This window comes from Electrophorus electricus, chromosome 6 (assembly GCF_041902795.1).
Source record: "Electrophorus electricus isolate QZ-2024a chromosome 6, ASM4190279v1, whole genome shotgun sequence".
Lineage (NCBI taxonomy): Eukaryota > Metazoa > Chordata > Actinopteri > Gymnotiformes > Gymnotidae > Electrophorus > Electrophorus electricus.
The window spans coordinates 2360001-2387458 of NC_137502.1; the positions used below are offsets into that span (position 1 = coordinate 2360001).

At 44.6% G+C, this 27458-nt stretch overlaps 1 protein-coding gene across 4 annotated transcripts in view; it reads right to left on the bottom strand.

Moving 5' to 3' along the window:
• mgat4c (mgat4 family member C) overlaps positions 1-27458 on the bottom strand; it is a 109645-nt gene that overhangs the window by 40275 nt on the left and 41912 nt on the right. Inside the window, exon 1 of one of the 4 annotated variants that reach the window (XM_081716785.1) lies at positions 16518-16700. The exons of the other annotated variants lie outside the window; for them this stretch is intronic. The gene's annotated coding sequence lies outside the window, so the exon portion shown is untranslated. Of the gene's footprint in view, positions 1-16517; positions 16701-27458 lie in introns of those variants that run through there. 4 annotated transcript variants of the gene reach the window in all.

The window sequence follows — 27458 nt, forward strand, 5'->3', positions numbered from 1 at the left end:
GGTCTCTTCTGACTCATCAGGGGGGTGTTGAGATGGTTGTCTAGGAAGTTTGAATGCCACTCCAGGCAGACAGAACCACTTTATGCCAGCAATACAAAGTTAATTGACAGATAACTGCAGATAAGCTCCATATAGGCAGCAGTTTCCTGTACAGTTCAGTTTAGTGTTTACAAAGTTTATGGAGTACAACGAAGGTGGAAGGAAATAAAACACATGTAGATAGTATATATAATACACTTTTGGGAAATAAAGAATCTTTCTACCCAATAATCAATCCGGCGTATGGGAAGGAAGATTCCCATTGGAAGGAAACATTCTCTGCTAGTTGGAAATTGCAGGTGGGGTAAAATTCAATATATTGCTGAGTACAGAATGGATGGATCCTGATCTTACCAGCTACAGGCCGGTCTGAGAAAGAAACAATAGATCCTGCACATGCACACACACACACAAACACACACACACACACACACACACACACACACACACACACACACACACACACACACACACACACACACACACACACATGCACACACAAATACACACGCCCACACACACACGTGCGCACACATACACGCGCACACACACTTTCTCTAACACTGCAGCATTAGATATTCATTTACAACTTTCCCACAAAGCCTCACATATATTTATAGGCTGGTAAGGATATGAGCTATAGCAGGCCTGAGTCTGTTCGTCAGACCACTAATACCTGTGGAACATTATTACTGTCATACTATTTGTTTTTAGCTTAATCAGTGTTACTGCAGCCAGAACAATAAAACAACCATATTCTGCTGAACAATTATGTGTAATTTTACTTAGTGTTTTTAATCAGTCTTTTAGCAATTGATAAAATTGTAAAAATGTATAACATTCATAAATAAATTAACTATGCATTAATCAAATGTTAGTATCCAACTGAAATTAGATGCAGTATTATTAAGCAAAAGGTGCCTGCCAAGCGTATCTTTGAATGTTTGCTTATAGAAGGACTAACAGTAACAGAGACAAGTTACAGGGCCTCCTCTGTGACCCGTCACTCTACCTACATGTCATGTGCCGCTGGTGACTATAGCAACACAACCAGCAGTGAGTCGTGTCTCTGGCTTTGTACCTCACTGTGATGCACCAGCCAATCACGTCACTACACAAAGTGAATTGGGGAAGGGGGTGGTGTTGGAGAAGGCGCCCAGCCGTGTTTTCTCAGAATCAGAGCCGTGTGGCGCGGCTGAGATTCAAGGCTAACACTTTAGCTCTTCTACCGGGTGCAACCTGAAAGGCCTGCCAATAGTTCCTAAGGTGTGATAGCTCAGACTCTGTAATAGAGCGGCAGCCCTTTAGGCTCAGGGTAATTTAACACGTCTCTCTGTGGGCAGCTAACACATTTTCCACGGGGCTTGCAGTGATGCACTTGATTGCGTTCTGCTGATTGGGCGGCACGCAGCTGGTCCTGCCATGTCCCACCCCCCACACTGTCTTAAACAGTGACCGCACCCGACCGGGCCCAGCAGCCGCTTTTAGTTCTTCTCCTTCCTCCATTCCTCCTAGGCGCACCTTATACATGCATGCAGAAGATATTCCCCTCAGCGATATTTTACAACCAGGTCACAGGTTCTCTGCCCTCTCACAACCGGCGATGTTGGATGTGTTTCAGCAGAATTCCGAGTGCTGTGTAGAAGCTGTGAGTCTTTCTGACTTTCTGCTATTCATTTCAAGACAGAATGAATTAATGCACTAGAAATGCACAACACGCTAAAAACCAACAATACTCAAACAGCCTATAAATACATAAATACTTAGAGGTGTTTTTATACAGTCTAGCATATGTTGTGTTGGGGGGAAATATCCTCTTCCTCTGTAAAAATGGCAGTGAGAATGAACAGAACCTGTTTTTCTGCTTGGTGGAAGGAGCCATACAAATGCGCGGCTAGGATGAACGGGGTTTGGTCTCTGTAGACAAACTCTTTATTCTAAGATGCAGGCTCCCATGAAGCAGCTGTGTGCTATCAGTATTCATCAAAAGGCACTGTCAAGAAAATGTAAAACTGGGACTTTCAGGGGCTGTCGGAGATGCTCCTCACATTAAAATGAGACAGCCTTATTAATTCTTCAAAAGCCAGACAGAACCCTCTCCCTCACACCCCCCACCAGACTAATTTTGGCACTTTTAAGGACGATAAAAGCTCCATCAGCCGCAGACTCTTACGCAAATTAACTGTAAGTCCACATCCTTACGAACCCCTTTCTGTCGGGTAGGGAGATGGCCGTCAGACGACATTAGTGCGAGTCAGTCTATTTCAAGTAAACTATGTAATGTACCTACTCAATATATAAATCTTCATCAGATGATAAGTACCTCATAAGATATAGATAAAGCATAGGTTCATTAGGCAGGATAACGCTTCATGAACAAAATCTTGCAGATGTTTAATATTAATCAGACAATCTGTGAAACAGCATAAAGATTTTATGAATATATATAAACAAATAAGTTTTACACATCTATCTAGTGTTACATGTCATCATGGTCTGGGGTGATGGTCTTTAAGTCTCTTCACAGTTATGTGGTTGATATCTTCTCACAAACTATAACTGAATGATTTAGTCATTTGCAGTCAAGTGGGTAATTGAAGACCAGGACAGTGGCCATATCGAGCCTATCTAATCGTCCATTAGGAGCGCTTGCACTGGCAAAGCAGAAAAACTGGCACACAGGAATGCTAAGATGCGGTCAGAAAGTGCTGCGATGATATTTCTGAGAAACGGCCATGTCAGAGGGCCATAGGGACCACGGCACTTCTGACCATCTGAACCACATTAACCTGCTTGGATTAAAAAGCAAGCACCCAAAATGTCGTGTGTGCACATTCTGGGAGCTGAAGCACCACGCTGAGTTTTGCTCTTACCATCACTCTCGTTCTCACAACTCTCTGCCATATTAATACGCGTGTCCTATTAATTTAAATGGAAATAGGCCGCATGGCAGTGCCCCGTGCCAGGGGAAGGCGAGAGACCTGGAAGCGGGCGAAGTGGGCGAAGCGGGCCATCTTGGAGGAAAACGAGAAGAGAAGGTGATTAACTTGGAAGAATCTCTCGTCGGTCCACATGCAAATGGATTGTGTGATCTGTTTATCATCCAGGACGGACGTGAGTGGGGAAGCACTCCTGCACACTCAATGTCCTTCCTTCCTCACACACTCCTAGGGAGAGAGAGATGGAGATGAAGAGAGGAGGAGAGAAAGAGAAAAAAGAGGAAGAGAGACCGAAACAGAGAGAGAGAGAGAGATAGTGACAGAAGGAGAGAGATGGAGAGAGATAGAGAGAGACAGAGAGAGAGAGAGGTCAAATAAACGTGAAGAAGGGACTGCAGTCGTGACCTTATTGTGTGAAACTAAAACACTCCAACACTGCAGCTTCACTCTCACCTCACTGCTTGCGTCTGTGTGAGGAGGATGTTTCGCAATAGAATATACGCAAACCGATTTTTTTAATACACTTCTTTTTTTTTAAATATTTACTCAGCTGCAGCTTCAGGGATTTTATGTAGGACATCAAAGCATTCATTATCTTAATTACACACACTTCAAAATCTATTAGCTGCAGCCTCTTTGCGCATCTGAGGCCAAGATGACGGTGTTTGTGATTAACATATGTAAAGTTCGAGATTTATAAGTGACACGTTGATCGATTTTGGCAGCGTCTGGGTGCTTGCTTTTGCTGGAACTCATGTCAAACGTGTCGGAGTGGTGCCTGACAGGAAGCCCTCGTCCTTTCTCTCTGTAAAACTGAACAGCTCAAATCTAGAACGTAATGTTGCTGTTTCTGACCAACGCGTGCAGCTGATAGTCCAACATCACCATCAACAACAAACACAACAACCCAAAATGCTTTAACAAACTATTATGACATGATGATCTTGACAAATCATGAACAAAACTTTAATCTTAAAATTTAGTACACTTTCAGTAAATAATTTGACCTTATGTTGCCTCACACTAGAAACTCATTATATAGCTTTATGGCTGAAAAGTGGAGAGAGACCTACAGGAGATCAGCTGAAACACTGGAGTGAGACCTACAGGAGATCAGCTGAAACACTGGAGTGAGACCTACAGGAGATCAGCTAAAAGACTGGAGTGAGACCTACAGGAGATCAGCTGAAAGACTGGAGTGAGACCTACAGGAGATCAGCTGAAAGACTGGAGTGAGACCTACAGGAGATCAGCTGAAAGACTAGAGTGAGACCTAAGGGAGATCAGCAGAAAGACTAGAGTGAGACCTACAGGAGATCAGCTGAAAGACTAGAGTGAGACGTACAGGAGATCAGCTGAAAGACTAGAGTGAAACCTACAGGAGATCAGCTAAAAGACTAGAGTGAGACCTACAGGAGATCAGCTGAAAGACTAGAGTGAGACCTACAGGAGATCAGCTGAAAGACTAGAGTGAGACCTAAGGAAGATCAGCTGAAAGACTGGAGTGAGACCTTCAAAAGCTCTCAGTGGCAGGCATCCTGGGTGTGCCCAAGTCAGCCTGAACATGTACTGCAGAGGCTGTGGGCACATGCAGTGCATTATCAGTCCTCTGCAGACGTCTGCATTATGAGAGGAATATGAATGCAGGCTGGAAAAACGGACACTGCGAGCATGATTGTGCACTCTCTCTCTTTCTCTCTCTCTCTCACACACACACACACACACACACACACACACACACACGAAAGCCCCCCCCCCACACACACACATTAATCAAAGCTGATAGTTCTCAATCATCTATTCTCTTGAGAAAACATCACAACAGAATTCAAACTACCCTAATAACTGATCCCCCCCCCCCCCCCCCCGTCAAAAAAAATCTGAACAGTTCATTGCCCTGATTATACAATTATCATATTTTGGAGGGGTCATTTCTTAGATTGCATTGCATAAAGGACTCACTTCATCAGTGGCACTGTTACTTCTCTCAGAAGTCCTGAATGGATCTCCATAAAAGGACCACACTGGCTGAATGACCGGGAGGGTAATCCGGACCGGAGAGAGGCATCCGGAGTGGCCCTGAGCACAACGACTCCACCAAAAAGCAGAACTGTATCCTGCTTGCCCACGGAGACGTGTTTATTGTCATGACCTTTATTAGGTGTTCCGAGATTCAATCTGCCATGCAGCCGCCCAGTAGATTGCAGTAATTACTTTTGCAGATAGAGGTGAGAAAGAGTGCAGAAGCATCAGAAGACGATGTTCGGAATTCTATATTCTTCAGCACGGAGATTCAAACGTGAACGTCTCCATCTACTCTAAACCAGACATGATGAACGACTGTTCCACTTCTAAGGTGTAATGTACAGCTCATACCTAAACCATCACCATGGTTCAAACAGAGAGACCCAAGTGCAGATGCCCAAATAGCCTGGAGGTGATGGCTCACCCACTATAACAAAGAACCCAAATCTCTGTCTCTCTCGGATCCTGAATGACACAGGACCATATTCCCTCCTGCTTCGGAGTGTAAGTGCGTCTCATTGCCACATTCCTCTCTTTATGTTTGTCTTTTATTTTCCCAGGAATGTTAGTGCCAACTCAAAAGCATGAAAAGGCAATCGTAGTATGTAGTACGCCCCTCTGGCCCTTCTCTCTCTGGCTCTCTAAAGCCAGAGTCCAGGAAGCTCTGGGAAGTTCTGGGAAGCGTCCTCATCTTCAGGTCCTCAGGCCATGTGAGGAAAACAACCCCAGTGCGTTCTCTGGTGCAGTCTGCCATTGAGACCTTTTGATCAGGTGTCAGGTGATGACGGATGATATGCATTAATATCCACATATCCACCTCCCCCTCTGCTCAGCCAATCTTTTTCTCTCTCTCTTTCTCTCTCTCTCTTTCCCACTCTATATCTCTCCTCCCTCTCTCTCCTTCTGCACCCCCCAACCCCCTGCACCTCCTCCCACTCTCTACCCACCCCCTTATGTAGGACCTCTGTCCAAAACATCCTGTTTCTCGGAAAATTTCAAATACAATTCTACAATTTCAAATATATCTACATGCTACAGTACATTGCAGTTTTGTGGTTACTCACCTGGAATCTTCTTTATATATATATATATATATATATAGTCCTCTAGTGTGTGGTCTATAGAGTGAGAGGACTACAGAGTGAGAGGATTACAGAGTGTGTGGACTATAGAGTGAGAGGACTATATTCTTTCAGCACTTCTCAGAGGTCATCTCTCCTGCTATGCAAGGGATCTCACACTAAATAATGGGCATTGTAGCCTATATAAGCTGTTTTTCTGATTTCTTTTCTGTTATTAATACAAATTTCCTGTATTTTCTAGTTGTATTCTATTATAAAGAGGCTTTGTGTACCTTACTGAATTTCTCTCTCTCTCTCTCTCTCTCTCTCTCTCTCTCTCTCTCTCTCATATATATATATATATATATAAAATCTCTCCCTCTCTTTTCTCATCTCTTTCCTTCTTTCTCTCTACCTCTCCCACTCTATCACCCAACTGTCTCTCTCTCTCTATATATCTCGCCCACTTCTCTCTCTCCCCTCAAGCAGAGCCAAGCTCACAAAGCTCCACCACACTCCTGCGCCAGGCGAGGAATTCCAGGAGTGAGTCGGAGTCACCAAAGAACAGCAAGGAGAACAAGGTCAGACACTACTCACAATGTCATCAAGGGAGTGCCCTACAGAGTGAGAGGACTACAGAGTGTGTGGACTATGGAGTGAGAGGACTACAGAGTGAGAGGACTATAGAGTGTGTGGTCTATAGAGTGAGAGGACTATAGAGTGTGTGGACTATGGAGTGAGAGGACTATAGAGTGTGTGGTCTATAGAGTGAGAGGACTATAGAGTGAGAGGACTATAGAGAATGTAGACTATAGAGTGAGAGGACTATAGAGTGAGAGGACAATAGAGTGTGTGGACTATGGAATGAGAGGACTATAGAGTGAGAGGACTATAGAGTGTGTGGTCTATAGAGTGAGAGGACTATAGAGTGAGAGGACTACAGAGTGTGTGGACTATAGAGTGAGAGGACTATAGAGTGTGTGGACTATAGAGTGTTTGGACTACAGCGTGTGAGGACTACAGAGTGAGAGGACTACAGAGTGTGTGGTCTATAGAGTGCTTGGACTACAATGTGAGAGGACTATAGAGTGTGTGGTCTATAGAGTGAGAGGACTACAGAGTGAGAGGACTACAGAGTGTGTGGTCTATAGAGTGAGAGGACTATAGAGTGTGTGGACTACAGCGTCTGAGGACTACAGAGAGTGTGGTTTATAGAGTGCTTGGACTACAGTGTGAGAGGACTATAGAGTGCTTGGACTATAGAGTGCTTGGACTACAGTGTGTGAGGACTACAGAGTGAGAGGACTACAGAGTGTGTGGTCTATAGAGTGCTTGGACTACAGTGTGAGAGGACTATAGAGTGAGAGGACTATAGAGTGCTTGGACTACAGCATGAGAGGACTATAGAGTGCTTGGACTACAGCGTGTGAGGACTACAGAGTCCTTGGACTACAGTGTGAGAGGACTACAGAGTGAGAGGACTACAGAGTGAGAGAACTATAGAATGTGTTGTAATCAAATGTTCATATCTTTAGATATGATAATTATAGATATAGATAATTATATGTCCTTCATACTTGCCTCAATTTTAAAAACATACTTAATACCACAATTACAACTTTTTACGCTCTTAATATGTTCATCTCTTTATACTTATGTTACTCTTTTAAACTAACAAACTGAAACAGATGAGATCTTTCTCAGTAATCTCCTGGAACATTACATCTGTATTCATCCCTTCTGCAGACAAAAAGCCCAAACCCTGAATTTTTTTAAATGATCAACAACCAGGACATTATTATCCTTATAGAAACACAGTGTCATTCAGATGCAGATACTCACTGTCCTCAAACATTGCTACCTTCCTTCAAACACGCCAGCGTAGAACATAGCCGAGACTCTGGTGGGATTTTTGTTTGCTATAAGAATGGCCTAATACTCCACTTAACTTTAATAAAAAAAGAACTCACCCATGTTTGGCTAAAACATAAAAGAGAAATGATTGACCCTCACTATTTGACCTTGGTATATGTGCAGTTTCTACACCTCCTGCAGAATTTGCTGACTATAACAAGGAGTTGTCCCACAATCTTCACATGGAATGCAGCAATTTCCAGGCTTAGGGCAATGTTCTGTTATGAGGAGATTTTAAACTAGGACATTACTGGAACCTGATATTACCGATAAAGATGGAAACGGTCATATTTTTTAAGGCCTCCCTGTACCTGACCACCACAACACAGCAACCCTGACGCGGTGGTAAATAAGAATGGTGAGGAGTTAGTGCAGTTCTGTGGAGGTCTAGGTCTGCACGTGCTTAATGTTTGGATCAGAGGAGACTCTTTAATCAGGTTCACTGCTCAGTTCTTGGGTCATTACTGACATGGACCCCTCCTCCATCATTGCATTCACTGTCAAACCACATTCATCTTTATCACACCACTGCCAAATGAACGCTTTCCTAGAGCGAATTCCACACTTATAGAAATCAAAGGAATGTTGCAAACTAACTTCAATCAATCCCCCTTACAGATGGACCATTAAAAGTGTGTCTCAGCTCTACAGATATTACTAACCTTATTAACAGTTTTCCAATAACACAGTTTGAACTTAAAAAGGAAGGATGTGATTCTGGCAGTAAAATAAATAGACAAAATTTATAACTAATCTGCAATCAAAGCAAAGTGTGCTAAAACAAAAATATTAGTAAAAAGACCACAGAATAAAAAATTGTTTGATAAGGAAGGTCAGATTGTAAGAGAAGACCTCAGATGGTTATCTACTCAAAAACACAGAGAACACAGAGACCGAACTAAGACAAGAATATTGTGAAAGACTTAAACAATACAAAAAACCTTTGTATAAAAAACAGCAACACTACAATTACACTCTAAAAGAAATCAAAAATTATATTCATCAGAACCATTTCTGGGACAAATGGTCTTAACACTAAACAAAAGCAAGAGAAACCAATACAAAATGGCGATACTTTGAAAATGTATTCAAAAGAAGTTTCATCAAAGAATCTTACAGCCAACCAAAACATATACAAACTAAATTAGATCTTTTCAAAGCAGCCTTCAAAAATAACAAAAACCTGCTTGATCATGAACTGACCCCCAGAGAACTGGCAGATACCCTCCAAATCCTGGAACCAAAGAAAGCATTCGCCTCTGACATCATTAGGACAGCAATGTTGGAGAACAGCTCTTCTGACCTGCACGGGGCCTCACTACAACTCTTTAATCTGGTTCTCCAAGCTGGCTGCTTTCCTGAAGCCCTGAGCATGCCACTGATATCCACAGGGAAGACAAAACTGTCCCCAGTCACTACCGTGGCATCTGTGTGAGCGGTAATCCGGGGAAGGTTTTTTACTACACACATGGGCCTTCCTTACCCAACACAGTGTCAACATTTTTGCCATATTTGCACCCTACACACCTTAATCAAACAGCATATCCACCAAATAAAACCCCAAAACAATATGATATTTGCATGTCTGATTGATTTCAAAAAAGCTTTTGATTCTATTAGGCATTCTATTCTAAAAGCCTTTGATTCTATTTGTAGGCTGTAAAGGATATGACATCATCAGATCTACAGTCATGTGAAAAAGTGTTTGCCCCCTTCCTGATATCTTATTTTTTTGCATGTTTGTCACACTTAAATGTTTCAGATCATCAAACAAATTTAAATATTAGACAAAGATAACAAGTAAACAAAATGCAGGTTTTAAATGAAGGTTTTTATTATTAAGGGAAAAAAAAATCCAAACCTACATGGTCCTGTGTGAAAAAGTGATTACCCCCTAAACCTAATAACTGGTTGGGCCACCCTTAGCAGCAACAACTGCAATCAAGCGTTTGCGATAACTGGCAATGAGTCCTTTACAGCGCTGTGGAGGAATTGTGGCCCACTCATCTTTGCAGAATTGTTGTAATTCAGCCACATTGGAGGGTTTTCGAGCATGCACCACCTTTTTAAGGTCATGCCACAGCATCTCAATTGGAAACAGGTCAGGACTTTGACTAGGCCACTCTAAAATCTTAATTTTGTTTTTCTTAAGCTTTTCTTATGCTGGTGTGTTTTGGATCATTGTCTTGCTGCAGAACCCAAGTATGCTCCAGCTTGAGCGGACATTCTCCTTCAGGATTTTTTGGTAGACAGCAGTATTCATGGTTCCATTTACCACAGCAAGTCTTCCAGGTCGTGAAGCAGCAAAACAGCCTCAGACCATCACAGTACCACCACCATATTTTACTGTTGGTATGATGTTCCTTTTCTGAAATGCTTTGTTACTTTTATGCCAGACGTAATGGGACATTTACCTTACAAAAGGTTCAACTTTTGTCTCGTCAGTCCACAGAGTATTTTCCCAAAAGTCTTGGGGATCATCAAGATTTTTTCTGGCAAAACTGAGACGAGCCTTTATGTTCTTCTTGCTCAGCATCTTGGAACTCTGCCATGCAGGTCATTTTTGCCCAGTCTCTTTCTTATAGTGGAGCAATGGACACTGACCTTAACTAAGTCAAGTGAGGCCTGCAGTTCTTTGGATGTTGTTGTAGGGTCTTTTGTGACCTCTTGAATGAGTTGTCGCTGTGCTCTTGGGGTAATTTTGGTCAGCCGGTTCGCTGGCATCCCAAAGCTTTAGAAATGGCTTTATAACCTTTTCCAGACTGATAGATCTCATTTGTTCATGAATTTCTTTGGATTGCAGCATGCTGTCTAGCTTTTTGAAGATCTTTTGGTCTACTTCACTTCATCAGGCAGGTCCTATTTAAGTGATTTCTTGATTGAGAACAGGTGTGGCAGTAATCAGGTCTGGGTGTGTCTAGAGACATTGAACTCAGCTTTCCAAAGATGTGATAAACCACAGTTAATTAATGTTTTAACGGGGGGGGGGAATCACTTTTTCACACAGGGCCATGTAGGTTCGGATTTTTTTCCCTTAATAATAAAAACCTTCATTTAAAAACTGCATTTTGTGTTTACTTGTGTTATCTTTGTCTAATATTTAAACTTGATGGATGATCTGAAACATTTAAGTGTGACAAACATGCAAAAAAATATAAGATATCAGGAAGGGGGCAAACACTTTTTCACACCACTGTATATATTCGATTAATAAATGCTGAATAAAACTTGGCAGGAAAAGCACGGAATACTTCAGTCAGGGACGTGGGGTGAGTCAGGGCTGCAGCTTGAGTCCAACCCTGTTCAGCATATATAGAAATGAGTTAGCAGTGTTATAGGGACAACCTGCAGCCCCAAACCTCAGGCTGAAAATGAGCACCTCAGCCCTAAACAAAATAGAAGTGAGGTTTCTGCTCTACACAGGTGGTGCTGCTCTACACAGGTGCTGGTGGGGTTTCCCTCAGAACCAGGGCTACAGAAGCAGCTGGACTTGCTGGAGTGGTTCTATCAGAACTGGGCCCTGACAGTCCATATGGACAAAAGTTGTAATCTTCCAGAAAATAGTCAGGTCTCAGGAAAACAGGCACCATTTCCCTATAGGAAAGAGGGCCCTAGAGCATCCAATACATTATGATGACCTCAGGCTGAAAATGAGCACCTCAGGAAACGTGGATCTGGGAGTGAATGCACTAGAAGACAAAGCGCAAAGAGCTTTCTATGCAATCAAAAAAGGTCTACAAAACAGACATTGCAATTAAAATTTGGTGCAAAATTTTGGATGGTGTTATTCCACCTATTACACTGTATGGAAGAGAGGTTTGGGGTCCACTCAGTACACTCCACTACACTAGTTGGGAGAAGCATCCCACAGAGGCCCTGCATGCAGAATTCTGCAGGAACAAACTAAAAGATGAAAGAAAAACACCAACTATTCATAAAACATCTGTACATTTTGGCTGCAACTGAATTCCAGTAATCAAAATACGATACATTTCAAACCCAAGAACTCTAAGAACCCTAAACCCAGTGCCTTCTGTCAGCTGGTACTGAGACTAACTAACCTACTGACCCCTAACAACAGAATATCTACCAAGTACAGACTTGGTGACCACAATCTGACCACAGAAACAGGCAGAGAGAGAAGAATGTGGTCACTGTGAGAGAGGTGAGTGTGAGACAGAGCAGCACTCAAAAATTCACACAGATTTGCCAAAAATTCACACAGATTTGCCAAAAATTCACAGTAACATTTTAATTTTTGTTACTTTTATTACTACTTTGTTACTTATGACAATCGTCATGTTCCACATTATTAGCCTTGGCAAAATTGTACCTGTATAGTCATGCTGTAGACTGTAGAGTGAGAGGACTACAGAGTGAGAAGACTATAGAGTGAGAGGACTGTAGAATGAAAGGACTATAGCATGAGAGGACTGTTGAGTGAGAGGACTATAGAGTGTGTGGACTAAAGAGTGAGAGGACTGTGGAGTGAGAGGACTATAGAGTGAGAGGACTGTGGAGTGAGAGGACTATAGAGTGTGTGGACTAAAGAGTGAGAGGGCAGTGGAGTGAAAGGACTATAGCATGAGAGGACTGTGGAGTGAGAGGACTATAGAGTGAGAGGACTGTGGAGATGTCTTGACTACAGTGATGTCTCGATCTCTGTGGTAGCCCACAGGCGCTCTGATCATCAGCCTTTTTCACAGTTCTCTGAGCTGCCAGAGGCTCCGGCAACCAAGACTTCAGGTCCTCACAATTACCTTTCCACACAGAGAACAGCAAACATAAACAGCTTATCGGCTTCTGTTCCAGTTTTAATTGCAATAAGAAAGACATCCTGCTGTTTCAGGAATGAACAGGAAACACTAAGAGCCTGGAACATGGCTCTCGCTTTCAGACACTGTCATTTTGGCCTCGGTTTCACATCTCTGTAAAATATGCAGCTATTCTGAGAGGAGCCCACAGGTGTAATTTGCAAGCATGTAGTTGTGTAGGATTATTCAGAATTCCTCTTAGAGCAACAGCACATGTGGCTGTTTCATTAAACTCAAGTAATCAACATGATTGCGAAGGTATTTCATAGCGGCTTGAATGCTGTCATTTAGGGCACCAAAACACGCGAACCGCCGGGTGAATTTAAAGGTAACCTTGGACTTGTAGTGACGCACACGTCTGTCATAGCTCCCACGTGGAGATGTGTCTGCCTGTCCTCTTCAGATCTGCCCGAGGGAGGGGCCACCTTGACAGACAGGTTACGGGACAGGAGACGGGGAGCCCCGATGCGGGGGTCTCAGGGGCGGCTGCTGTGTCAGGCGTTTCCCTGCGCTCCCCCAGCTGCGACAAGCAGCTGCTGACAGATGAGGAGTGACGGTCCGTGATGCCGTGTCTCCATTAGGAGAACATAAGCAGATGTTCTTTCGCAAAGGGACGGCGGGTTCATTACGGAGATTTCCGGCAGGAGTGGCTCCCTTCTCATCCGATTGCTCTGCGTGGTGGTGCTGGCGAAGGGGAGATGCGGGCCCTCCCACCTCTGATGGATAACTGCACTCTCCTTTTATCAAGCTCTGAGAGGGACAGACAAAATATTTCTTCTTCATGTTGCTTGAAAATCGTTATTGGGCCGAAAAGGTCCTGGGAGTGCTTTAACTCGGCCAGGAGATACTCACTACCACCGTGATGCACCGTGAGCCACCGTGTGTGTTGTCAGGGGTAAACGGTTATATTGCTCTGGAAGATCTGCAATATCTGTCGCCTAGGAGGACTCGCGACTGTTGGAAAAACGAAGACTTGGCTTCATGCTATAATCACTGTGTATCTCACACAATAACGCAGAATAACACCTTTCATTTACTGTGATAGGGCCACAGTGCAGGGCTACGACATGAGAGAGACAGAGACACCATGATAGTTTCAGCTGCAGCTAAGTACTATAATCAAGAGCCTATCAGTGTTACGCATCCAGCATTTGGCAGTGGCTCTCATCCAGAGCGACGTTCATACTTCTTTTTATGATACAGTGAGTGACGTCTAGGAATTGACCCCATTGCCCTGGTGCTGCTAATGCCATGGTATACCATGCCTGTAGGTGCACTAGACGATGCCACATGATGTCCCAGGATGTGATCCAGTGGTTCTGAAAGAGACAGACACCACAATGCACCCCCTCCCCTCACACACACTCACACACACACACACACACACACACACACACACACACACACACACACACACACACACGCACACACGCACACACACACACACACACTCACACACACACACACACTCACACACGCACACGCGCCCACACGCGCATGCACTCACACACACACACACACACTCACACACACACACACACACGCACACACGCACACACACACACACGCACACACACACACACACACACACACACACACACACTCACACACTCACACACACTCACACACACACACACACTCACACACGCACACGCGCCCACACGCGCATGCACTCACACACACACACACACACTCACACACACACACTCACACACGCACACACACACACACGCACACACACACACACGCACACACACACACACTCACACACTCACACACACTCACACACTCACACACACACACACACACACACAGACACTCACACACACACACACACACACACACACTCACACACACACACACACACACACACACACACACCCTTTATTTTTACTAGACTAATACTGACACTGAGCAGTACAGAAAATTCTGTGCTGTTGTCTTGTTTCTGTTGCCCCCTTTATTTAGACGCCCACCGTACTGACGTAAAAATGAAATATAGTATTATAACAGAAAGCATGGACTTGACCTACACTTCCTCTGTCAAGCTGATCTGTAGTCAGTTCTTCTGCGTGAAAGTAGCCGTGCTGCGCTTTCTAACAACAATACACAAGCACTTCACTTTTTTAATTTTTTTTAAAAAAAACAAAAAACCAAATTTGACAAGATCTGGGCTGCACCACAAACAGCGACAGCAAGGCCGGTCGGCGTGGCAACAAACGTCAGTCCTGCCCGCTCTCCCTGAGGAGCAGCAGTTCCTTCAGACGGTCCAGGCGGCTGGCGTGACGCTCCCAGCTCTTGTACAAACTTCACCTTCCTGCTTCCTTCGCTGTGTGTGATGTGGAATCCGAGCACGTGTGCTAGGAGCAGCTGTTTGGATGAATCTTTGATGCTCTCTCACATCCGCGCTTCCCTCTGTCACTCCGCACCGTTCCAGACCGTTCCAGCTGTCCGCGTGTCATCGGTTCCACTCCCTTCCCTGTCAGGGCTGGTGCCGCCATGTTGCAGATGACTACGGTGCTGCTATGCAGGCGCGATGCAGCAAAAAGTCTGAACGTTGAATCAGGTGATTACCATTAGTCATCTGTTCCTGAATGAAAGCAGCGAAGGTCATGGAGGCCCTGTGCACTGCCCTGCAGGCAAGATGAGGGATTAGTGCCCTTCCCTGTGGTACACTGCCCTGCAGGCTAGATGAGGGATTATTGCCATCCACTGCGGTACACTGCCCTACAGGCGAAATGAGGGATTAGTGCCCTCCACTGTGGTACACTGCCCTGCAGGCTAGATGAGGGATTAGTGCTCTCCACTGTGGTACACTACCCTGCAGGCGAGATGAGGGATTAGTGCCCTCCACTGCGGTACACGTCCCTGCAGGCGAGATGAGGGATTAGTGCCCTTCCCTGCGGTACACTGCCCTGCAGGCGAGATGAGGGATTAGTGCCCTCCGCAGAGTCAAGAGCGTATGTGTATGCGTTTGTACACTGTCAATATTTATGTCCACTATGATACATAAGTGATGATACATAAATGTAAATTTAAAGTGAAGTCTATTATAATGATAAAGTCATAGTGAAGCTATGAATCATAGTATTTTGAACTATAAAAAAAGTCATGACTATTTTTTTCCAAATACACAGTGCAGAGTGCACAGTGCACAGTGCAGACTATATCAACAGAGACGTGACTCAGGCTTTACTGAGTTTACTCAACAGCTTGTTACTGCATTCTCCCAGTATTTTTAAAGAAGGGGACAGTAAGTTCCCAAACCCATGCTCACAGAGCAGTCTGCGGCCTCCGAACACTAACGGCTTCACTTCTTTAGCGTGTCTGTGGCTGCAACCCGTGACCGTTCTACAGGGTTCACGAAGTGAATCAATCAGAGACTCAGACACTCTTCCCTTTATACCCTCTCTATCACCTTTTAGCACAATTGCAGCTCTGCATTTAATGCCAGAAATAAATTGTTTAGAGAGAGAATCCAGGCTTGGAGAATGGTGCCAGGGTTGTGTGTGAAGAGTAGCTCAAGCCAGGCTTGGAGTACATCACAAACTCATTTAGCGTCGTGTTTCCATACACTGGCCTAATTACTTTGATGTAAATGAGGAAGTGCCAGGGCTGGAGCTGTAATTGCACCAGGACACGTGAGCACATGCAGAGGTCTTGCACTTGTCCCGCGCCACCATCATAAGGAGGCGAACGACAGGAAATAAGTGCAAAGCCTTCACCTGCTCGCAGGGCTCGGATGTGTTTGCGGTAGACAGCGCGAAGGCTGAAGGCGATGACATGGATTGTGCCGAGAACCGACAGATCATCTGCTACCTCTGAAACGACAGCACAGGAGAGAGGAGGGAGAGGGATTCATTTCCACACACATATAAGCGTAGATACCTGAGACAGCATAAGACAAAACCACGCGGCTGTACAGGGAGAATCGCTGCATGCCACACTCACGTGTTTATGAATCGCTACACGGCATGTTCACGTGTGTATTAATCACTACACGCTAACGTGTATGAATCGCTACATGCCACACTCACGTGTGTATGAAACGCTACACGCCACACTCACGTGTGTATGAATTGCTACACGGCATGCTCACGTGTGTATGAATCACTACACGCTCACGTGTATGAATCGCTACACGCCACGCTCAGGTGTGTATGAATTGCTACACGGCATGCTCACGTGTGTATGAATCGCTACACGGCATGTTCCCGTGTGTATTAATCACTACACGCTCACGTATGTATGAATCGCTACATGCCATGCTCACATGTGTATGAATTGCTACACACCATGCTCATGTGTATATTAATCGCTACACGCCATGCTCACATGTGTAGGAATCACTACACACTCACGTGTATGAATCGATACACACCACGCTCGTGTGTATGAATTGTTAAACGCCACACTCACGTGTGTGTGTGAATCGCTAAACGCTCACGTATGTATAAATCGCTACATGCCGTGCTCATGTGTATATGAATCGCTACACGGCATGCTCACGTGTGTATGAATCACTACACGCTCACGTGTATGAATCGCTACGCACTCACATGTATGAATCGCTACACACCACGTTCGTGTGTATGAATTGCTACACGCCACGCTCATGTGTGTGTGAAGCACTACACGCTCACGTATGTATGAATCGCTACATGCCATGCTCACGTGTGTATGAATTGCTACACGCCATGCTCATGTGTATATGAATCGCTACACGGCATGCTCATGTGTATATGAATCGCTACACAGCATGTTCACGTGTGTATTAATCACTACATGCTAACGTGTATGAATCGCTACACACCACGCTCGTATGTATGAATCACTACACGCCATGCTCACGTGTGTGAATCGCTACACGCTCACGTATATATAAATCGCTACACGCCACGCTCATGTGTGTGTGTGAATCACTACACGCTCACGTATGTATGAATCGCTACATGCCATGCTCACGTGTGTATGAATCACTACATGCTCACGTGTATGAATCGCTACACACCACGCTCGTGTGTATAAATCGCTACACGCCACGCTCACATGTGTGTGAATCGCTACAAGCTCACGTATGTATGAATAGCTACATGCCATGCTCACGTGTGTATGAATTGCTACATGCCATGCTCATGTGTATATGAATCGCTATACGGCATGCTCACTTGTGTATGAATCACTACACGCTCACGCGTATGAATCGCTACACACCACGCTCGTGTGTATGAATCGCTACACGCCACGCTCACGTGTGTGTGAATCGCTACACGCTCACGTATGTATGAATCGCTACATGCCATGCTCACGTGTGTATGAATCTTTACATGCCATGGTCGTGTGTATGAATCGCTACTCGCCACACTCACTTGTGTATGAATCACTACACGCCACGCTCACATGTGTATGAATTGCTACACACCATGCTCACGTTTGTATGAAGTGCTCATATGTGTATGCATCACTAAACGCCATGCTCATGCGTGTGTGAATTGCTACACACCACACTCATGTGTATAGGAATCGCTACACGCCATGCTCAAGTGTGTGTGTGTGCTACACGCTCATGTATGTATGAATCGCTACACGCCACGCTCATGTGTGAATCACTACACGCCACACTCGTGTGTGTGAATCACTACACGCCACGCTCACGTGTGTACGAATTGCTACACACCATGCTCACGTTTGTATGAAGTGCTCATATGTGTATGAATCACTAAACGCCACGCTCATGCGTGTGTGAATTGCTACACACCACACTCGTGTATAGGAATCACTACACGCCATGCTCAAGTGTGTGTGTGTGCTACACGCTCATGTATGTATGAATCGCTACATGCCACGCTCGTGTGTGAAGCGCTACACGCCACACTTGTGTGTGTAAATCACTACACGCTCACGTATATATGAATCGCTACACGCCACGCTTACGTGTGTGTGAATCGCTACACGTTCACGTATGTATGAATCGCTACATGCCATGCTCATGTGTGTATGAATCACTACACGCTCACGTATGTATGAATCACTACACGCCACGCTCATGTGTATGAAACGCTACACGCCACGCTCACATGTGTATGAATTGCTACACGCGACACTCATGTGTGTATGAATCACTACACGCCTCGCTCATGTGTGTATGAATCGCTACACGCCACACGTGTGCATGAATTGCTACACGCCACGCTCACGTGTGTATGAATCGCTACACATGATGCTCATGTGTGTATGAATTGCTACACACCATGCTCATGTGTGTATGAATCGTTACACACCACGTTCACACTTGCGCCTTCAAGCTGCCCAATCAGCCAAAACAACTGACAATTCCACTTCTGATTATTCCAGAGTGAAGCAGGAGGCATGCAGAGTTCCGGGGAGGCCCAGGAATGCTCTGCCTGGAACCCGTAGCGCTCACAGACAAGGCGTAATTGGCTCACGATGAAGGGTCATAACCATACATCACACAGCTAGCGAAGCACCATGTCCACAGACCACAGAGGCACTGCTGTTTCTGCTGTCTGTCCCTCACACACACACACACACACACACACACACACACACACACACACACACACCAACACATATCCACCCAACCGCAAACACTAATCCATACACACACGCCAAACAATCCCCCCACACACAGAGCCCAAACTCCAACTCACTTGCCCCTTCACAAACACACACACACACAAACATACACAAAGAAAGAGCCTGTTCACACAACATGCACATGCACAGAGCAAAAACACATTCAGATTCATAGAGCCACAAAAGCAAATACACTTGTGTATAGACCCCTGGCCCCTCAGTGCGCCCCCTCCCCCAGCTCCATGGCAGCTCTCTAGATGTGAATTTACGCTGCCTGCACAGCAGACAGGCCTTCTCATCATTATATTAGCACTCAGAGCTGAGACAGAAATAAGCTCCACACAGGAAGCAAAGCCCCTTTAGACCTTTCCTGCCTTTATAGTGGGTATGCATGTGTCTATTTTTGTATGCATTCATTTCCTCTGGAAGACCAAGTGCAAAAATTCATATGGACAACCATCTGTCTGATCTGTTTGAGAACTTACCAGTCTGTCACTATCGAAATAGTTCCCTGAAAATATGACCCACATCAGATACATAATGACAGTGCTGTGCATAATGTATCCAATTCATGGCTCGGAATGCCTAACCTTGACAGGAACAGCCAGTCCATGTGTGACCCTGTTTCTCTGTAGAGAGAGCAGGAGATGGAAAGGGAGAGTGATGGAGAGAGTTGAGAGGAGTGTTCCTCTATCTGCAACTTCATACAGGAAAGAGAGAGTGAGCTGCCACTCACTATTCTGCCCAGACGTTCAAGGCTGCGGAAATCTCTCCTCCGTGTTCGTCTTGTCAAATGGCGGCTCTGTTAACGGTGCGCTTTTAGTCAGTGATGAGACGTGGAGATGTGGACTCTGGCCTGCTGCGTGCTCTGACCTCCCCCAGGTCCCGCTTCTCTCCTCAAGCCTGCTAACAGCTGTTATTTGGCAGGGGTCCCAGAGGCCGGAAGGGTTTTGTCTGTGCATACCTGCTGCGGCCTCTAGGACACGCTGCATTCCTGTACTTTTAAAAGGCAGACCGCAATATTATAAGAAATCTACGGCTGAAACTAATTTAACGAATTTAATGCATTTTTTTCCCCCTTCTGCTGTTTAGTTTTTATTTCCAAACATCACATCTCAATGGTTTTTTTTCTCCCAGTAGCCAGCTGAGGCTTACGGGAGATCAGGTGTCCAGCTAAGATGAAAGAGCTACGTTCTAATTGAGAGCGATGCCGTCTCATAAAATGTGCTGGGATTGTCCTGCAATCTCGCCGTTTGTGTGTCCTGGTTAAAGGGATTCTTGAGGCTAATAAGTGAAGCAGCTGGACCTCCATTATGAAATCATGCTACATTACACAATCACGATCACGCTCAGCAAGACCGCGCCATGCTCTTGAAAACGAGATAGCGTATGATGCCAAAGTGCAAAAGACATACCCTCAAAGCCCACCTGCAGGATGTCAATGTATACATTACAAGATGACACATCAAGGGTGGATCAGAGGTCGCAGGTGCCATATGGGGGTTGCTTGTGTCCTGTTCTTATATGTTGTGATGTAGTAATGCTGAAATTCTCCAGCATGCATGGAGCTGCTCCATTACAGTAGCTGGAGAGACAGAACCGTGGGTCTTTGGCTCGCTTCATGTCCGCGTCCAGGCCAGACACTACCCCTGGCCTGGTGGTATGCAAACATGCATACCCCCCCCACACACACACAGACACACACACACACACACACACACACACTCCAATCCTGTGCTCCATTGCATATGACATCATATGACATCATATGACATCAATCCATTCTTCCTATCCTCTGCTTCACCCCCGCCCATAAAAAAACACACACACACACAAAAAAAAAACAAAAAACAAAAACACCCATGCCTTGCGGAGTTGACATTAGCCAAGCTCATTCCTCCCCAACCTGACCCTGTGAGGATGCCTACACGGCCGTGTGTTGTCAAAAGGAAAAGAACACAGCGTATGTTGCTCTCTGATGGAGCTGTGCAGAAACAGGCTTAGTTGCTGTGAAGCCCAGAGGGGCTAAATGCAGCCAGAAGCAGGTCAGCCAGCTCATTTCTGAGAGGCACAGATAACCCTGAGCTCTGCTGTCAGAGGTCCACATCTCCACACCGCCTATACGTGCCAAGCCCAGAACAGGAGACTGAACGCTCAGAGAGAAGAATGCAGAACACAGTTAAGTTCTCTGGAGCTACTAGCCAAGTGTGCAGAAGTGCAGACTAGGAATATGCAACCTTGCTGGGTCTACCATCACACTGTATAAGAACTTAAACCGCCAAAGTTTTCATGGATGATAACAAAAGCATGATGCAACAAAATATTTTTGCTGAAAGCTCATAGAAACATGCAGAGAAATGTGTACTGTTCATATGACAGCATATTTGTTTTAGAAATCAAAATGGTCATAATTGTTTTATGATTTAAAATGGATAAAATGACTGTGGTGCATTATCTTTTGTTTTATTTACCAGAAAAGTAATTCTTACTGGATTCTCTGCATTAACTCAGTGAGGTAATCTATGAGCTACAGGGAATGACTATAGAAGTATAACACTCCAACAATCAGTACAACTGGTTTGTGGAGCTCTCCGTTGTCCTGATTTCAAGGCCATGACATATCACTAAGAATGTAAAATAAAAACTGCAAATAAGGCATCATATGTGAATTTTTGCAAGCTTGAACATGTTTATTTAGTCATTTAAGCTAAAAGCAGATTCAAGAAATTACTCTAACTCAGAAACAAACACCACTTAAAGTATTTCAAACAAAGCACGTTTGAATACAATCATTGCAGCACTTTGCATGGTAAATAAATAAATAATAAATAAATCAATAAACAAACTTCCTTTTAGCCAACCAGAACTTCAACACCTAATGTAAGTGTGTTTTATTATGACAACAGACGCGACTTTCTTCAGTCTCTTTGTTTAGTAATACTCTACCCGGCTCCATTTCCACGCGTGTCTTCCCTTCATCTGCTTTTGCACTGCTGACTGATCATAGCTATAATTAGCCAAGGACCCTGCTGCAGAGACAGGCTCTTAAATCCATATTGATATTTGCAGTGCATCATTTTCATATCTACCCTCACTGTAGAGCAGGAGGTTTTAAGCCCCACACAAACTGGCAACTCATGCAAACTCCCTGCCAACATGCTATCCTGAGGACATTCTTTATGCTTTAAAGCAGAGAATGATCTCTAACCTACAAAAAAATAAAAAATAAGTAATAATCGTTGCTGTTAATTATTATTTATTTTAAGCAATTCTTTTATTTCTGAAAAACGCAAGTCCGCTTGAGTTGAGGTATTAAGAAATTCCGAGTTTTGTAGATTTCATGTGTGATTGGCTAATGCTACAGCATCTAGAATGTCTAATCTGTAGACTAACCCTGGAAAAGCAAACAGTGAAAAAAACTGACTCTTTCTCAAGAGAAGAAAAACAACTCCCACCTTCAGCCATAGCTGAAACTGCTTGACTGCTCAAATAGAGTCTTTGGCTTTCATTAACTGTAGTATCTGCGATGATAAAGTACAATGGCACTCTGTACAGTACTGTAATACACATCTTTATGTCTCAGGTTACAAATTAGAGTTGCTTTCCATTCAAGGACATGGGTACCAGAGACCAAAGTTGATAGACCATAGGTTATCGCGGAGGAAATCTTGTCCCATGGGCAAGACAAGGATTCTACACACGACTACACTAAATGAGCAGTAAAGACCTGGTGCCATTTGGTTGCAATGGAACATACGCAGACCGGTTTCGTGTCTGTTCCAGGTCTATGGTCTGTTTTTTATACCACAACTGTGTTTGTATTGTCTTTAATTCCCTTTCTTGTCACTTATCACTTCAACACTGTTGTTTGAAACACAAGAATGCATCACATTCAATTAATGATCGATGGATAATATTGGCATGCGAAAAGACATATGAATGCATCTAAACTCATTTTGGTGTTCAATGACAATCCCATCTATGATTACATTATCACAGCCATGATTATGCCGCACTGTAAAAAAAAAATGCTCCATGGTTCACATGTACAGTTTTAACAAAATTCCTCCTAATGTTTTTTTTCTAGAAAAACTGTAAATGTTTCTTTATGGTGGAGACACCTTTTCGTGCTTGAGCGGGCACACATAGGCGTACACGGGCACACTGCAGTTTCTGAAAATGATTCCCATGACATTTAAATGATGTCATCAGGAACTGATCTCTTACAACCTCAGTCATTTTTATCTGCTCGAATGAACTGAAGACTACAGAAAATGGGTGCTTTCAAAAAGGTTCCCAGAGAGAGAATGGACACAATGACTGATAATAAAAAGGAAGAATGGTCTTTTAACAGAAAAAAATATGGCAAATATTACCCATCCTCAAATTGAATTCCTTTTAAATCGATCTTACAGAAGCTACTTTTTTTCACTGCCTTCCCTTTTCATTCTTCTCTCCCTCCTCACCTGAGACTGAGGGAACTTCTCTCTCTTCTCACATGAGACTATGTGAGAATGAGGGAACTTCTCTCTCTTCTCACATGAGACTATGTGAGAATGAGGGAACTTCTCTCCCTCATCACATGAGACTACGTGAGACTGAGGGAACTTTTCTCCCTCATCACATGAGACTACGTGAGACTGAGGGAACTTTTCTCCCTCATCACATGAGACTATGTGAGACTGAGGGAACTTTTCTCCCTCATCACATGAGACTATGTGAGACTGAGGGAACTTCTCTCCCTCCTCACATGAGATTACATGAGACTGAGGGAACTTCTCTCTCTTCTCACATGAGACTATATGAGACTGAGGGAAATTCTCTCTCTTCTCAAATGAGACTATGTGAGACTGAGGGAACTTCTCTCTCTTCTCACATGAGACTACATGAGACTGAGGGAACTTCTCTCCCTCCTCACACGAGACTACATGAGACTGAGGGAACATCTCAGACTAGCCAACATAACTCACACACAACTGAGATGTGTGGTTTGAATCTTTAAAAAAAATTTTTATGGAGAATAAAACTAAAACAATAAACGCATTTTGTTTATTTGCTACTCTGGTTGCGAAAAAGGCATACAGACATATGTACCACCTGCAATGCTTTCTGTGTTTGCCAGTCCAATTAATCACAACCACCACAAACACTACGTACTAAGGCACATAGCTCAATGCAAGCCAGTCACTCTGCACTAGTGATGAAAGAGTTGTCCAGTGGTTAACATCCCTCAGCTGTCAAAAGTGTCACACTCTCTATTTGGAAGGTGAAAAACCAATACATTTGAAAAAAGACTGAACAAATTTGTTAATCCTTTATTATCCCTCCATTTGCTACACGTCGTAAAACCCTAAAATGAAGAGTATCAAAGTATCAGTGGAGGATCCAAGTGGATCTACGCTTCTGTTAGTCCCCAGCTTCCAACAGAGATGACAAGTAGATAAAGTGGATAGTTTTAGGATGTTCAGCCAATAAGCATGCGCCAAAGACCAGTGCATACAGCCAATAAGGATGTATCAAAGACCAGTGCATACAGCCAATAAGGATGCACCAAAAACCAGTGCATACAGCCAATAAGGATGTATCAAAGACCAGTGCATACAGCCAATAAGGCTGTATCAAAGACCAGTGCATACAGCCAATAAGGCTGTATCAAAGACCAGTGCACACAGCCAATAAGGATGCACCAAAAACCAGTGCATACAGCCAATATGCATGCACCAAAGCCAATAAGAACACACCAAATAGCAATGCATACAGCCAATACAAATGCATAACAAAATTCAGTGCATACAACCAATAAGAACACACCAAATAGCAATGCATACAGCCAATAAAAATGCATGACAGAGTGCAGTGCATACAGCCAATAATAACACACCAAATAGCAATGCATACAGCCAATAAAAATGCATGACAGAGTACAGTGCATACAGCCAATAAGCGTGCAGGAGAGATAAAAGGAATTCACGGTCAATATGACTGTAAATACCTCTCACTGCACTTACTTATACTGCCTGTCCTACGGGTCATTATTGGGAGAGGCTTTTCCCCACAAATCAAACGGCCTGGCATGTTCAAGTCTTGGGAAAAGAAGGGGGCGGGCCCGTGGGGGAGGGGCCTAGAGGATGCCAGAGAGGGACCGGAGGAAGAGAGCGTGGAGGGAAAAGAAAGGCCGTAAAGGAGACGGTGCCTGCGTGAACTGAACCTCGACTGCAAGCAGTCTGGGGAGAGAGAAAAGCCATTGATTTTCCACAGAAGTGCCAGTTCATCATTCTGAGAGACACTCGCGATCGATTCCCCCTTGCGTTTGTTTGTGATTTTGTTAGTTCAAAGCCGGTCGCGGTGATAAATCCCTCTTCATGCCGCACATCTCTGAGATGAGGAATGACCAGATCAAAAGACTGGTGCAGATGACCTCATTTTCAAAGGCTTTTATTTTCACCCGGTCAATGTTTAGCCCCTGGCAGACTTAAATGGAAAAGTCACACTCTTAACACTGCACAAAATAAAGTACATAACGACTGTGTAACTATGCACATCGATAAGATCAATTTAGACGGGAGGGGTATCAACTTCCTGTCTCGCAAACTGAAGCATCCATCAACTTCTAAACTGCAACATCTACCTGTTTTGACACCCACCACCCCTCCCGAACAGGATGCGGGAGCCTTTTGCTGCTTTAGAAAGTGAGCTTTATCTCAAACCTCCCATTTAATCATATCCCAGCATCCTTTAATGCTGAGAGAGAGAGAGAGAGAGAGAGAGAGAGAGAGAGACAACAACCTTGTGACCTCGTGACCTCAGCCCGCCTCTTCAGCTGCCTCTGTTGCAGACGGGAGGCCCTGTGGCCACGACGCGCAGGAGCTGAAGGAGCGGCAAAGACTTGCGTCCGTTTTGGCTGCGGAGGAGGCCGCCAGCATCTGACTCTTCCTGCTAATCTCCCTCTGGTGATGTCGGAGAGTAACATCCCTGCCGTGTCCAAACCGCACGGCGGGAAAAGCAAGCATCGGCGAACGAGGACCTGCACTTCAGAGGCTCTGACACCAATCGTGAGTTCGGCAAGCGTCGGTTATGATGTGCCATATGCGGTGAGCACAGCACTGAGGTTTAGGGTGATGCACCGACTCACCGTAACCTTTGACCCCGAATCAGGGTACGTGGCTAGGTTGGCCTTTACTCCGACCGCACATGCTTTCTCATCGGGGTGGTTGTGAGACGGTCACATTCCACCGGGCTTCCCTGTACCCTGGAGCGGCATGGCGCCTTCATCTGCCTCTCCCCAGGTCTTTAAAACACTATTAATGCCTAATGGGCTTCCCCATTAGCTGTCCTCCCAAACATGCGCTGGCCATTATCAGCCCCATTTGCTGTTGGGTCTCATGGCTGCGTGCACTGCGTGTGTCGTCTGTCTATTTCCTGTTTGCCCCGCGTGGTGTCAAATGCTAATACAAGCAACAAATCCCAATCTCACTCAAGCGCCTGTACGAACTCCTTCTCCCCCACCTTCGACCGGGCCATTTTGGTAAAAGCTGTATGCTTTTTAATTAGTTCGTTTGGTTTTTTTTCTACTCAAGACCCTCCTGCCTTAAGTGTGGCTGTTAGGGCAATAAGACATTTTATGCCACCTCACTGTGTAAGTACACTTAAACGTCATAAAAAGGGCACGTGGACAAGCAGAGCACCAGCTGACGGGGTGAGACGGTGGAACGGAAGACATGCAGCACGGATACGAAAGGCCCGATCAGAGGACAAACGGACCTGCTGCAACTCCGGACTTCAAACTGCTGCCTGCCGCAGAAACCTCTCCCTGCCATACTGATCAATATCTGCTCGTCTCTAACGTAAACGCTGTAGGCAACATTCCACACGCTCGGACTGCAAACGCAGGCTCGCCCGGCTAATTCCTGTTTTATTTCTGTGCTGTGGCTTTTTAAAAATGACATCATAGATCAATCCCACTCAAACCCTGTGCAGATCTTATTTGACGGTTTTGAAAGACAAGAAACAGAACATGGTCCATATTTAAAAACTCCAACAAAATACTGTTATTTAGAAATAATTCTATG